This window comes from Tachysurus fulvidraco, chromosome 23 (assembly GCF_022655615.1).
Source record: "Tachysurus fulvidraco isolate hzauxx_2018 chromosome 23, HZAU_PFXX_2.0, whole genome shotgun sequence".
Classification (NCBI taxonomy): domain Eukaryota; kingdom Metazoa; phylum Chordata; class Actinopteri; order Siluriformes; family Bagridae; genus Tachysurus; species Tachysurus fulvidraco.
This window is the reverse complement of record NC_062540.1, coordinates 15,981,799-15,998,108: the sequence shown is the minus strand read 5'-3', so window position 1 is coordinate 15,998,108 and position 16,310 is coordinate 15,981,799.

Here is a 16,310-nt window from a genome sequence, read left to right as displayed (position 1 = left end):
ACTTTCACACATGGTATGAACCAAACTCCAGAAAATTACCTGACCAACACCTGATAAATGTTTTACACTTAAACAAAGTCTTTGTGCAAGAGTTAACTGATCCAGAAAAATACAGAAGAAGAGAAAATTGCAGAAAAGTGCACTTTGTGTTGTGACATCACAGCCACATGTATCAGCTATGTCTAGCGTGACTAAGTTCTCAGTTAAGACGCAATTATTTTGACAGTCCCGATGATGAAAAGCCCAATGATGCACTAATGGTTTAGCCAATTCAAACGGAAGGGAAAAAAAACACCCACAAAATATACTAAAGCAGTCAAAGCATTGATAAAATACTAGACATTACTGTACACTATTAGTCAACATAAATTACCAGTAGTTTCTAACTTGTCCTAAGCATTCTCTTACGACTGATTATGCAAAGTGGAATGTTTGGCTGTCAGAACAAGTAAAAGCTTAATTAAAAGGAAGAATAACATCTTTTCTACTTTCTTGACCTTCAGAGTTCAGAAAGAGTCAAGAACATTTGGCTTTTAGCATATTTAGCTTCTTTTGCACTTCAGGGTGCACTCTTTCTAATCTGAGACATATGGTCACTGTGGCATTATAGCCACTGGTGAGCAGCTCAACACTACAGGTGATGGCTACGCTACAGGTTTCTATTTGAATGCTTCAGAACATTAAGCTTTTTTTTTTAGAATTTCATTCTAATAGGACCTCAGCATCCACTACAGCCTGAGGCTTGGTCCCACTGAGAACAGACTATGCAGCTGAGATGTTCTGAGGGACTGGAGCCCTCACAGGATAATTATTTTAACAACGGGCTGATGCACAATTCCCTACAAACTCAAGGTGTGTTAGCAGCCAGAAATCAACGCAACCTCTCAGTGGGACTGCGTTAAATCCAACAGTGCCACATTACTCCCCTGGTCTTCTCTTGCCTCTGTTCAATCTTTGTAGCCTGAGTGGCTAGGCAGTCATGCTAGCAGGCCCCTGGCAGCATGAGCCCTACTTTGGAGTCCATTATCCTGGCACCATGTGTTCCTGCTTATTCAGTTTGTGCTGCTTCAGATTTAAATGCCCTCTGCCACAGATTTCAACCCAGAATGACTTGGGGTTATGTTATGTTATTATTTTTTTTTTCATGTAACATAAAAGCTTGGATAAACCCAACGCATTCATCATGTCCAACCTACAAAAAAGTACAAAATGTACTAACTGCATACCTCATTTATACAGTTACGCATTTATCTTATGTAAGAGTTATTATAAACAGTATAGGCATGCATTCACTCAAAGGCACTGGATTCACTCAAAGTCACTGGATTCACTCAAAGGCAAAGAAAGAAAGTGAAAAAGGCTAAGGGTGGCTTGAGTGAATGCTGAATAAACAGATAGAAAAGACACTTGATTACTAACAGACCTCAAATGTTTGTTATCACACTACTCCCTTTAAATAACCCAGACTCTAATTAATACTCATTGCAATGTTGCACCAGCATTGTGTCTGTTTGTCAAATTCCAAGCCTGTATTATCCACTTAACTTGCAGAATTCAAGGATGTATTTAGTAAATCCAGAACCACAGATCGTCAACCTGCTTTAAGTCACCACACCAGGCAAGATAATATTTCTTAGACTACATGACACCCTCAACGACACACCATCCGCAGGGTTTTTTCTCATACAGATGACAAAATCGTCATACCTGTACTTACCAAATTATGTGTCCTCAGCTTTGGAAAAAACATTACCGAGCTCGTTTTTTGCCTACAAACTATATTGTATTAGGAAAGTTTCAGTATGAATGAATAATTGGTAATGCTGTATGAATTGGTCTATATCCCCACTGAAATCCAAGCTTTTAATAACGACCTATTCATGCTGGCTTACACAGATGACATTTTAATTTATTCCCTTACCCAGCATGTCCACCATGTAAAACGAGTGCTGGACGGACACTAATCACCGAAGAAGACATCAGTAGTTAAGCCAAGAGGTTGCTATTATGGGCAAAGCAAAGCTCCAAGCAGTGGCAGAGTGGCCCAAAAACAATTATCAAGAACTGACAAATCTTCCCAAAGTTTGAATCATTGGGAACTTCACTCTGTACATCTGACCATTCAGAGTAATCTAATGACTCAATAAGCCACTGTTGGGCACTTGATTAAGGCCATTAGCCCTTTCTGTTCCAGGTGTGCTGTATTATGGCTGACCCTGTGCTCTGACCCCAGCTTTCTAACTGCTATATGTGAAGAAATGTATTTGAAATTGTATATGAGACAAATACATAACATTTGTGTGACTTCTTCTTCTTCTTCTTCTTCTTCTTCTTCTTCTTCTTCTTCTTCTTCTTCTTCTTAAGTAATCTGCAGCCTATTATTGCTGCATCATTAACGTAGATCCCCAGGCTTACATGTTTCTCTGTTATTCCTGTTCCACTAGATGACTCCCCAAATGATCTGCTGGGGAAGAAGGACTCCTATCCCATCAGGGATGCAGAGACAGCAGCTCTGTCCACCATGTTTTTCAAACATCCAAAGAAACTTTTTCCTCGAAGGACAAATGTGATGAATGACGATTCAAAATTGTCCAATTATCCTTAGAACAGCTGGCTGAAAAAAATGTTTTCTCAAGATATCTTTGTCATCTTTGATTTCATAGGATTTTTTTTTTACTTCGAATCATCTTTGATAGGAAAACACTGTTGTAGGGATTTACATAAAACCTTTAAGAGACTCAAGGACTCATGAGCCAAACAGAAGAATGCCTTGTTACCAGATATAACCCTGAACACAAATAGACTTCCCGACTTAAGCATTCTTCCTCACAAATAAAAGGCAGAACTTGTGATGATATTTTATACCAGATGCTATTTGCAGTATATGGAATGATTGATTATAATCCTGGAGACATTTTTGGAAGAACATTGTGAACTTCAACAACCTTCCATCTAAATTGCAGAGAGGGTTCCTTTAGATCGCAGATCCTTTTGATAGGTCAAAAAGATCAGATCAGAGTCAATCGATATGAAGCATTATGGAGACTGAGAGCTTATCTTGTCCTGCAGGGCACTTCCTCTCCTTTTGTCCAAAGTTGCCTCATGACTTGTATTCCATATGCAGATACTGTTACCTTTTATGTTCTAAAATACGTTCTCTTGTGTTACTTTAAATAGTTTTGTCATTATACTACAGATATTAAGTTCCAGCAAGGGCTCTTGGACAGTAATTTGTCTATAAGGATATAAATAGGGAGACCATCGCTTATTTCAGTGAGACATTACTTTATATGCAAAAGTAATTGACACGAATCATACAAACTTAAAACTAGACTCAGTACACATAAATGAATCGTCTAGCAATGTTACAACCTTGATTTCTTCATTCTTTAATTTGCCTGTGATAATATAGTTGTCATGTCACCCTGAAGTCTTGAAGTGTTTTATTCCTCCTCTATTACAGCAAATGTTTCATTTTTAATAAATGGCATAATGCATTGTAACATTTTAATATTGTGGAATATTTATGAGATCATTTCCTGTTATACTTTTATCCCTTACGTTATCGCAACTTCCATTACTTTTATGTAATGTGTGTATGGGTTGTTACAAAAGAAACGATAATATATGTTTTAATATACATTAAATTGTGCTGTGATGTAAATAGGTGTAATGCAATCATACTTGTATGTGTATGTGAATGTTATGTGTGTGTGTGTGTGTGTGTGTGTGTGTGTGTGTGTGTGTGTGTGTGTGTGTGTGTGTGTGTGTGTGTGTGTGTGTGTGTGTGTGTGTATTTAGTAAGATCCGTTCGCTCAGTGAGTTTACATTTATGATTACAAGATTAAAAAGAATATACGCTTAAAATGATATGATAAATAGGTAAGAAGGGGTTATTATTTGTGTATTTAATATAAGGAAGTTCAAGTAAGCAGTTTGCTCCTTATGTTATTGCAAAGAAAAATAACTGTCAAAATCATAATAAGAAGTTTAGCCCCTTTGGTGTAGTCGTAATGTTGTCCTTCGATATACTCTAGCCATTTCTTGTGTTGAAGTGTCATGTCAGCAAAGACCAACTCACATTCGTCTTAAGTCTCTCTCAGCGGTCCAATAAAACTGACTCTGGTTCTGAGAAAAGGAAAACTCAAGTTTCCCCTTTCGAAATTCTGGCGGTTCATCAAATTTAATCAAAGCACTCTGCCCTGATCCTCCAGTGCACACACACACACATACACACACTCTTGCAGAAAGCACTCCACTGAGGCTTTTAGTGCTGTCTCATGCAGTATTTAATTGATCCCATGCAGGAAGTCCGGCTCTTCTAAATGCACTCGGCACACGAGACGAGAAAATCTGTGAGTGCCAGAGAGTGATCCTGCAGCTGCCTTAAACATGCTGATCTCCATGAACACACACAGCTCTTCTCCAAAGAATCCACAGAATCCATCTTAAAGATGTTTCATGTTTATGGACAGAATTATCACTTCACGCTGCTGTCAGATTACCAAAGCGCATATAAATCAGATATCACACTGAAAACAATCAAATAATATAAAATATACTGTCCTAGAAAAAAGAAACTCTTTTATCCACACCGAGGCATGTAACTATTTTTCATTCTGAATGTGAGTGCAGTGTCCTCCAGCTCGGGCTGGTTTTCACTGTGCTTTTCTTCAGTAGGGTCCATTCAAAATTGACCACGATGAATATTTTATAAATGGAAATTATTGAAATGTTATGTGTGTAAAGTCACAAAGTGAAATTCGCTTTAAGCAAATATTGGTTCTGTTGAAATAAAAGTGGAAAGTTGCATATACATAAATACTCACTCAGTTGGAGGTAAAGAGAGTGTTCACTCTCTCTCTGTTTGTCAGCTAGTCAGTCATGGTGTGCTCGCTCTCCTGGGTAGAAGTGAAGTGCACTGTAGCATGCATGCAGGATAAATCCTGCCACTCCTACTGCCCTCCTTCTCTCTCTCTCTCTCTCTCTCTCTCTCTCTCTCTCTCTCTCTCTCTCTCTCTCTCACTCTCTCTCTCTCTCTCTCTCTCACTCTCTCTCTCTCTCTCTCTCTCTCTCTCTCTCTCTCTCTCTCTCTATCTCTCTCACACACACACACACACCATCTCTTCCCCGATTAGCCACTTCTATGCATTCGTGCTCTCTCTCTCTCTCTCTCTCTCTCTCTCTCTCTCTCTCGCTCTCTCTCTCTCTCTCTCTCTCTCTCTCACACACACACATCTCTATCTCCCTCTCTCGCACTCACTCCCTCTTTTCTGTCACCCTGACCCATTAAGTGAAACAGCAAGATGGCAAGTGTTTCATTAACCTTCTGAAATAATAAATAAAGTATATTGTCGCTTAAAAAACTACGCCTCATTGTAATATAAAAAAATGCCTGAGTCAGACTCCAATCATCTTAAAAGATAAAAAGCTATTGGTAATTGCAGTTATTGCTGAACATTTATTGATCAGACACACGCCAAGGAGCCAAGCAGGAGTTTTACACTTTTGACGTCAATGCGTCTGGGCAGTGGTGTGGTGTGAGAAAAGCCGCTGGGTCACCAGGTGTCTTGTTTTGTTGTGATCATGTCACATAGGGGAATATCTCCCCGTGCAGGCTTCATTGGTGCGAGGCTTGGCTTTTCAAAACTGACACAGGGCTGGATATGGAAACGTCCTGAATAGTCTATCACACACCAAACCCCCAGTGGGTGTCCTCAGACACATCAAAACACCAACAGCATGCTTGGGTTTCAAAGTCAGACCTGCTGTTTAACAGACAAACAGAACATTAGAGAGACAGGCAGACAGACAGATAGAGAGAAAAACAGACAGGCAGATAGACAGACAGAGAGACAGACAGGCAGACAGACAGACAAACAGAGAGACAGACAGAGAGACAAACAGACAGGCAGACAGACAGACAGACAGACAGACAGACAGACAGACAGACAGACAGACAGGCAGACAGACAGACAAACAGAAAGACAGACAGGTTGACAGAAAGACAGACAGACATTTAGCCCGAAAAACAGACAGACAGACAGATAGACAGATGTCCAGATTCTGTCCAGAATATGGACAGATGAGTGGACATTCAGACAGACAAACAAACAGGTACCAACAAACAGAAGGAAAGATGCATAAGTAGACTATTATATGGATGGATAAATGAACATATCCATATCTAGATAGATAGATAGATAGATAGATAGATAGATAGATAGATAGATAGATAGATAGATAGATAGATAGATAGATAGATAGATAGATAGATAGATAGATAGATAGATAGATAGAAATCTCACTTTGAAATGTACAAGATTTAAGTTCTATCATAAATCAGAATTAAGGTCTAGAAGAAGAAGACATACAGGCAAAGAGAGAAAAGGAGCCGAGGGTCATTTCAGATTCTATGTGTGCATAGTGCATGTGAATTAAATATGAACAGAGGGCTTTAAAAACAAGAAATTCACCAAAAATAAAAAAGTGTCATGTTATCAGAGCACAGAAAGACAGAGAGATCTCCATCAGCATGTACCCACCTTATCTCACTGGACTAAACTAAACTTTCACACAGAGACCTTTGAACTATGAGACCATAGTTTTAATGTCTTCTGGAGAGACAGCTAATTCTAATGGAATGAAATGGGCCAGTTGTAGCTCTACAGCTCTAAATAAAGAATTTATAAAATTTCTAAAATTTATATAAATACATATTGAGAAAATGGAAACTGTATTACAATCTATTTGTAATATCTTTGTCTATGTTCCGTGTAATACATTTAGAGGGAAGATTTCAGCACCACTCTGATAGCAATTCAGTGTTTTAGCCTCGGCATCAGACTGGTGTATTCCTGCTATGTTCCACTAAACTTTAGTTAAGCAAATACAGCACTAGATCTCCTCATGCCTCACAGCTCCAGGGTCCCCTGAAAGATCCCCATAGCGTTTCCTACCACTCATTCCTCCCACTATAAACAATCCAGTAGATGAACTTGGTGACACAGAATTGCCCCAAGGTGTGAATGAATATGTGAATGGGTGAGCAATAGCAACCTACGATAGACTGTGTCACTCTTTTAATATTTAATTTAAACCCATTAGCTATAACATTACAACCACTGAAATTTGAAGTGAATAACATGGATAATCTTGTTACAATGGCACCTGTCAAGGAGCGGGATATATTAGGAAGCAAGTGAACAGTCGGTTCTCAAATTCGATTTGTTGGAAACTGTTGGAAACCAGTTGGAAACTGGAAAATTGGGTGAGTGTAAGAAATCTGATTGAATTTGATGAGGGCCAAATTTTGATGGCTAGACTGTCAGAGCATCTCCAAAACAGCAGATACTGTATTGTGTTTTTTCACAGTATCTAGTGGATACTATTTACCAAAGGTGGTCCAAAGAAGGACTGGTGATCTGGTCTCATTTTTTTAACCGGACTTAATATAAGTGACGTGACGTGACATACGGCTAAGTACGGTGACCCATACTCAGAATTTGTTCTCTGCATTTGACCCATCCAAAGTGCACACACACAGCAGTGACCACACACACAGCAGTGAACACACACCCAGAGCAGTGGGCAGCCATTTATGCTGCAGCGCCCGGGCAGCAGTTGGGGGGTTTGGTGCCTCAGTCGTGGCCGGTCCGAGACTCGAACCCACAACCTTTGGGTTACGAATCAGACTCTCTAACCATTAGGCCATGACAGCCTTTATTTTTGTCACATATACATTACAGCACAGTGAAATTCGTTTCTTTACTTATTACAGATTTGGAAATTGGGGTCAGAGTACAGGGTCAACATGATACAGCATCACCTGGAGCAGTAAAGGCTAAACAGTGGCAGCTTAGTGGCACTTAGGCTTGAACCTTGACCTTCTTATTAACAACCCACAGCCTTAACTTGAGCTGCCATTTAAAGGATCTTCTGCTGACATCTTGGTGATAGATACAACATCACCTTGATTGATCAGAGCTATTTTGGTAGCAAAAGGGGGAACCAACACAATAATAAGCAGGTGTTTTTATGTTACATCTGATCGATGCATATACAGTAGATAGCTCAAAGAATGCTAGATGGAAAAGAACAATTAGCTACACAGTCTTACAAAAACAACTTGATTAGGTAGTTATCTTCTTTATTTGATTAACTGAATAAATTAATAACATTTACCCAAAAACATTGTTTGCATTTATGTTTTCATAATGCTTTTGAGAAAATCAATCGCATTGCTTTTAATATTTAATCATGTGTTCCATACAAGCAAGTCTAATTATTACTATTTTGTAATTATTAATATTACGGGATTATTACAAGCTTATCGTGTGATCTTGTTTCAGGGTTTCAGTTCTTGTGTGTGTAGAATTAAAGAGCTTACATAACCCCTAAAATTTTCCGAACCTGTCATTGTGTCTATTCTCATTGCTCTCGTAATTACATGCCTTTCCAATCAGCTTCACAGTAGCTGCTGAATAATTAATAGTAGAATAATATCCTTTATACCACAGTGCTGCCAAATTCTCGTTTCTGATTGGTCAGAAGCCGTAGCGCCTCTGAGGGTCGTACCTGCTGAAAGGCAAATCACAGGTTTATAATAATGAACTCATTCTAAAGTGTTGATGTGTTTATAGTGACAGATCCCAAATTGTGTGGAAGATTGCCAATGTAAACATTAAAAAAATTTATTTGTACCAGTACAGCTTTATGCTAGCAGGCTGTTAAGTAGCATTTTTGGAAGTAGTCTCCAGCGTAATTCAGGCTTTACGCTTTGTGATTTTTTTCGGTAACAAGACAGGCTGTATTCTTATTTTCCTTCAAATAGAAAAAAGGAGGCTGGTGAAGGACGATAGTTTTCAAAATTCGCATTTGTTTCTTGACCTTAAATGCTACAAGAAACCGACAAAATTCTGTGCTATATGGTGAATAGAATATGGACACAAGATGTGTCCGTGTGCTGTGTAAAATCTGCTGTCTGCTGGGAAATTGTGGTCAGGTGCAGTGTAATGTGTGTTTCTTTGTGCTTTCCTATCTCCCATGGGAGCAAACACTGGGGAGAGAAGAGGAAAGCACACAGTACACATGAAACAGCTGACTCCACACAGATGCCAAGCAGGCAGAAACACCTGTAGGCCTACTAATTGTGCTGAGAGCACAGATGGGTTTGCCTGGAAAGTATGACGCTGGACGCTTTGAGCAAAATACATTGTTCGGGTCTGATGAAGGAGCATCATTAAAAAGTAATGGTGAAGGCTGGTCTTTTTTTTGTCCGTGGATATACAACAGTAACACACTGTGTGATAAATCAGCGGTTTTCAGCTCTGCTAAACAGTTGCCCTTTTTAGCACATCAGCTGAGCTCATTGCTTTAATGAGCCAGACTACCGTGTGATGGAAACTCAAGCATCACTGCAGCAGGGAAGATACACACAGATAGATACATGGATAGAATTGACACTATACTACAAACACCACATATACATTTTATCTGAACAAATGTGTAGCTTTTAGATGTATAATTGCTCTCTACCCCACGCAACCAATGAAAAGTGACCTTCATAGTACAACCACTGATCAGATATTATTGGTTTAGTGACAGAACTGAACACGGACATTGCAGCATGCCATTATCACCATACAGTAGGTGTACATTTACAGCTCATTTATTCCATGGACTATTCATCGTAAACATCTTCAGTTTTATTCGGCTTGAATAACTACATTATTTATGATTACACTCTCCAGTGTCACACAGATGAGGATGGGTTCCCTTTTGAGTCTGGTTCCACTCAAGATTTCTTCCTAATATCATCTCAGGGGGTTTTTCCTTGCCACCACTGTCTCTGGTTTTCTCAATTGTGATAAATATAAATTTTTTATTTTGATCTTTGTCATTTTTATTTTTCTGTTAAGCTTTTTTTTTTTTACATTGTTAAACGTGCTATACAAATAAAATTATATGTAACTGATTTGAATATATGTGGCTCCTGTAAATTCCCAAAGAAAATCTGACCAATCCCAACTACACTCTAGACCAGTTGTGTCGGTGCATGTGGGTGCAGGTTTTTAAACCAGTCATTCAGGAGCCACATCTGATTCTACCTGTTTAATCAGTTGATCTTAGCTTTTAATAGACTCTCGGGTGAGGCTTCTGCTTGGTTGGAATGTAAACCACATCAAACCTTTCTGGATAAGATTGAACACCCCTTATCTAGACTATTCCTGTTCATGTAAATAAGCTCCAATCCTGTCTTCTCCTGCAGTTATTTCTGTTTGTTCCTGGACAATGATATTTCTGAAATATGTGTCAGAGACAAGGTTTTTTTCAAGTGTCTAGGGCATCAAACATTTGCCTTTAAAAAAATATTATATATGAATGAAACGATGTGAAGAATTAAAATAAACATTTGATAGGAGTAAAGTGTATTGCTAATATTTTGTTGCATGAATAGTCCTTGTAGTAATTATCACATGAATCACTGCCAGTTTACTCCCAATTAATCATTAACTTAAATAATAAAAAATAGAAAACAGCATTTGATCCACAAAATTCTGTTATGTTTCAATTTTATTTTGTTTTCAATATTAGGTGCCAGCAGTTAATTGTGCACACTTAATTGTGAACTAAAGAAGATGTAGTAAATCTAGACATTTTTCATACCTTCAAATTGTGGGGTTTTTTTTGTTTGTTTGTTTTTGTTTTTGGTTATTTCAATGCGCTCTTCTATAAAGAAAACCTACTTTGACAAACTTAAACCCAGAATTTCATTACAATATAAATCCTGGGCACCAGCAAAAATTACATGTTAATTGAAAAGATTAATGTCACACAGCGTGGATCGTTCCTTAAAATCAACACTGACCTTCATTCCTTTTGCTCCAGAAATATTCGCTTTATCTATATGTGTAATCAACCCAATTTACTCTATTTTTTCCCTAAGTTGTCATTCAACAAATCAGCCCTTCTACATCTGCACTAAATGCACCTTCTTTTGTCACCGAGCTCATCTTTGTACCTTTATTACATTTCTCCTACCTGAAAATATACATTCGCAGTCCTTTTTAGCAGATGTGTTTTGTGCATTCTGAGGTGTTTTTCTGCTCACCATGGATGTAAAGAGCGTTTCCTTATATGTTACTAAAACCTTCCTGTAAACTCAAACCTATCTAGCTATTTTCCATTACCCTCTCTCACCAAATAGGCATTTACACCCACAGAACTGTTGCTCACTCGTGTTTTTTGTGACTTTCAGCATAAACTCTAGTCACTTTTGTGTGTCAAAATCCCAGAAGATCAAGTCAAGTTAAGTCAAGTCAAGAAGCTATTATTGTCATTTCAACCATATATAGCTGTTGCAGTACATAGTGAAATGAGACAACGTTTCTCAGGGTGCTACATAAAACAAAGACAGCTCTGAGGACTTGTAAGTAGTCTTAGCCACATAAAATGCAACTGTGCAACCTGGAGCAAACAGTGCAGGACAAGACCAACAAGACAGGCAAGACAGTGCAGGACAAAAGACAGTACAGACAAAAAGTTACAAGAGATTACAAAAAGTACAAAAAATACAATACACAAAAGACAATAAACAGTAAACAGAAACAGTGCTGACCGACCAGTGTAAATACTGCATGTGAATACTGAATGTTCACTCAATATTTCATGTGGTAATACTAGAATGAACAGCAGTTTTCTGAATAGCTCAAACTAGCACTTCCGGTAGCACCATCCATCCAATCATCACGCGTTTTTCTATTCTGATGTTTGATATGAACATTAACAGACGTTTATGACATGTTCCTTGGTGATTTTACTGTATGAATTGCTTTACTCTACATGATTGGCTGTTTAGCTAAGTGATCGGTGAGTCTTAAAAAAGCTTTAAGGTATGAAGGAACACTCTTGTATATGCGAATTCTTAGGGAAAATACAAACAAACAATGGGTAAAAACATGTAGCCTTGATGGAACCACAAAAGTTGAAAAGTACCATTTGATACCTTTATTTCTGAGTGTCTATTTCACAGGAATATCAACGTCCATTTAGTGACCACAACATGAATTCACACGAATTTCCTCCTCTAAAAGGGTGAAATGGATCTCCCAACCTGCCCTAAACCACACTTTCACTCTCACACAGATTTTTGTTCTCCTTCACTCACAGCCTGTGGGCTTTTCACAACAGCCCCAAGAACTCACACTACATCCAAAAAATAATTTATATCCCATACGTTAAAAAGAAATTAAAAATATGTGGACTATAAATGAGTATAAGTTTGCTAATATGCTAATGTGAGTATTTCGACCAATCATATGACTTGTTTCAGATGATAAAACACTTTGCTTTAACCACTCGCACTCTTATTTGAGCGATTCTCGAAGGTGTCGACTCTTTCAACCAACACTTTAAGGTGAGCGTTGGATATACAAGGAGTCATTTTAATAAGTAAAAGAATATTCAATTCGATTCAAGTTTATTTGTGTAGCGCTTTTTACAATAGACATTGTCTCAAAGCAGCTTTACAGAGCATAAACATAGAGCAGAAGGTAAATAATTAATGATAAAGGAAATAACGAATAATAAAAGTAAAAGAATTGATAGAATAAAAAATTCTAGATTATTATTAGATATAAATAGTTCACAATGTTTATGTATTTATTCCCCTATGCGCAAGTCTGAGATGACTCAGGCAGCAGTGGCAAGGAAAAACTCCCTTAAATTGGTAAAGGAAGAAACCTTGAGAGGAACCGGACTCAAGGAGGAACCCATCCTCATATGGGTGACACTGGGGGTGTGATTGTAATATACAGATAAATGTTGTATTGGTGTAAGGATCATGGACTTCGGATCTCCTTAGTATCACAGAGTCTAAATGGAGATGTCTCAGGATTCTTAGAGTCGGCCTCGGCTCAGTGGACGTCAATAAATATTACACGAATCTATCCAGTGACACTCACTAAAAAAGTCACCAGGATTCTATACTCATTCAATTAAAACAGCTGCTCAAATGCATATTTTATTGTGCAAATATGTAGCAGCGCTCGAATTTTATATTTATACAATAAAATAGAAACAAATGGCAACAAATTCAGCAAAAACTATTAATGAGTTGTTAGGGATTCGACTCTTTCGGTGCATCGAATCAAATGATATTGATTCGTTCCCATCAATATTTATTCACTCCAAGTCTGGCTTGTGTATGTGCAGTCTGGACAGGGGTAATGTAGAATCTGTCGAAAAATACTAATATCTCATACACCATCTCGCTAAAATAAAACACCTTACCTGTGACTATAGTACATATACAAACCTTTTCACGTGTGTAATCTTAATGTTAAAGCTTAAATCGATAAAAAAAAAAAACGACAAAATGTTTACTAGCACCCCTGCCACTCTTCTCTCTTAGACTTGCCCTTGTAGTGCGGTTTCTTTCGAGCTACCACTTGTCACTAGTATTGTGATGGGAGGAAGATTTATTAGAGCTATCATGTAATTCCAAAAAAATGGATTAAAAAAGAAATATTGAACAGACCAACCATTAATCTACACTAAAGCTAGTTTCTATAACTACAAACCTCCCATTTACAATATACAACCCAGTTTAATAGCAGTGTATAACCACTATTCTATATATAATATAATAGCTAGCTTGTGGGATTGAATCTTTTTTGTTCACTGGAATAATAGTGGAGGTCTATGGAGCAAATGATCATGCTGTGTATAAAAATAAATAATTTTTGGTTAGAATAGTGAAGGCCCACTATATGGTTTGTAATTGGAAAAGGATAATGTTGTATAATAATATTATATCATATTATACATGAGTAGGGGTTATAACACCTAATTATGCATAGTCGCATTTGGGAAACATCAAATTGATTTGTTGTTTGTTTGTTTTTTTTGGTACAAAATGAATGGCTGTATAATGGCCCTGTTATTTGCCCATGGGCACTTGAGAAAGGCCCTTAACCTCATTGGCAACCTGGGTATCATTCTGACTGCTATCAAATCACTTTCCTGTGATATCTCATTTGTGTACTTTTATATTGATGCCACTAGATGGCATAAATAGCCTGAACTTACTTTAACCGTACTCATGCCAGCACACGCACTGAATGAATGGCAGATTTATAATACACGTGTATATAGTTTATGTAGGTTATAATGTTATAAAGGTGGGGACAAGTCACACGTGGTCAAGTCCAAGCAAGTCTCAAGTCACAGTTCGGATAAATCAACTGTAAGTCCTGATAAGTTTCAAGTCGAGTCAAGTCTCAAGTAACTTGCTCTCAAGTCAAAGTCAAGTCAAGTCATTTTCATACTTTAATCAAGCAAGTCGCAAGTCCTGAAAATTGTGACTCAAGTCAGACTTGAGTCAAGTCATTTGACTCGAGTCCCCCAACTCTGTAATATAGGTTTAATGGAGATGTGATGTTTGAAGAAGATTCCAGGAAATAACTGCGGTTTACTTCGGTAGTAATAGTAGATCATCAAAATTAGATACTGTTCAAAATTAAGTGCTGTACACAGTATTTCCAGAGACAGGCATTTTAAACAACAGTCCTTCCTGAACCCGAAAAGCAAAGCTTATAATATATCTGTTTCGAATGTTTGTAATAAATTGGTTTGCAGTGCTTTTCTCTGCCTCTAACAAAGTACTAATTTATTGCGGTTCAGTTTGTTTAGGTTGTTGCTCAGACAGACACAGAAAACGTGAAAATGCCTTGAACGTATGCTATGAGTATTTCATTCAATTGTGAACAACCATGAGGTGGTACAGTAATTTTTGTACACATCACCATGACAAGAAAAACAAATACAAACCTCTTTTAGGAACTCCAAACTGTGTTCAGAGGTCACACTTAGTAAGCAAAGCAAACAGAGGTGTATTTGCATGGTGAGGCCTGCAGACGAAACACATCGTTTACATGAGTGCAAACTGGCAGAATCCTCAAAACAGGCCTCGACACAACAGACTGATGTTCCAAAATCTTTGGAGGAATTATTTATCCAATTACCCTTCTTTCTATCTATCTATCTATCTATCTATCTATCTATCTATCTATCTATCTATCTATCTATCTATCTATCTATCTATCTATCTATCTATCTTTCTTTCTTTCTTTCTTTCTTTCTTTTCTTTTTTTTTAAATACAAATTAAATTAAAAACAGACCAGATTTTTCTTCACCCAAGAAGAAAACTGTACAGCGACTGGTTATCTTCATCTCACTGTTTGTTCTGGTTTCAGTCATTTTTTATTTTGCTCTAATTCTGTCAGATGCTGCTTGCTGGCACAGATACAAAATCTGTGGACATTTTTCTGCATCACTGCTTTTACACAAGAGTGATTAATTGAACAGATTTACATTTTTCATTCGTTTCCGATTAGGGTTCCTGAAAATAGTTAAGCATAATTAAGAGTCCTTGACTTTTTTTTTGAAGCCCTTTGTTGTAGGATTGTAGGGTTCTGCATTTAGCTCTCAGTCACGTTGAAGGCTTTTTTATTCAATCCTAATTATGTTGAGTTAAGTGTATTTACAGAATAACATACTGGAAGCTAAATAACTAGATAATAAACGCCAATGAGAGTTCATTAAGCTTTAAATATACATGAAAGTTCTTCTTGGGTTTTTCATTTTGTTCAGCCCTCGAGAGAGTGTTTGACACGGACGGTGGTAACAAAAATACATTGTTTGACTGCAGGTAGTTTTCAGACAGAAAATCCCACAGATTTGCTCCAATTTGCATCCACGCCCATGGCGTCTCGACTTGAAGTGCAGCCACCTCGTATCAGGTACAGATCTGAACGAAGAAGTAGTAACTAAATTAAAGCATACAGCAAAAATAAAACATTTTTTACCTTTTTTTTTTGCTTGATTTGTTTAATCATTAATGAAAATGGCTTCTTAAAATAGTAACTAAAAACATAAAAAAAGATGATGTAGATAAAACCAAGATGATATATAAAGCATATAATTAAATTCAAATAAAGTGCATTAAATGGCTCGGAGAGGCACAACAGTGCAGAGCTCTGGTTTCCCTCTGTGTGGAGTTTCACATGTTCTCCCATCACTCTGTGGGTTTCCTCTGGGTTCTCTGGTTTCCATGCTATTCAGTGCAATGGCTATGAAATATTGCCTGTATGGCTTAATATGTGTGTGAAAATGAATGAATAAATGAACTTCCGGTGACTTCATGTAATTTAAGGTAAGATTCCATGCAAATACACATGGAAAAAACAGCGTGACCACCATGTGACCTTACTGAAATAGTTAAAGCTTAAAAAATCAACTAAAGAGA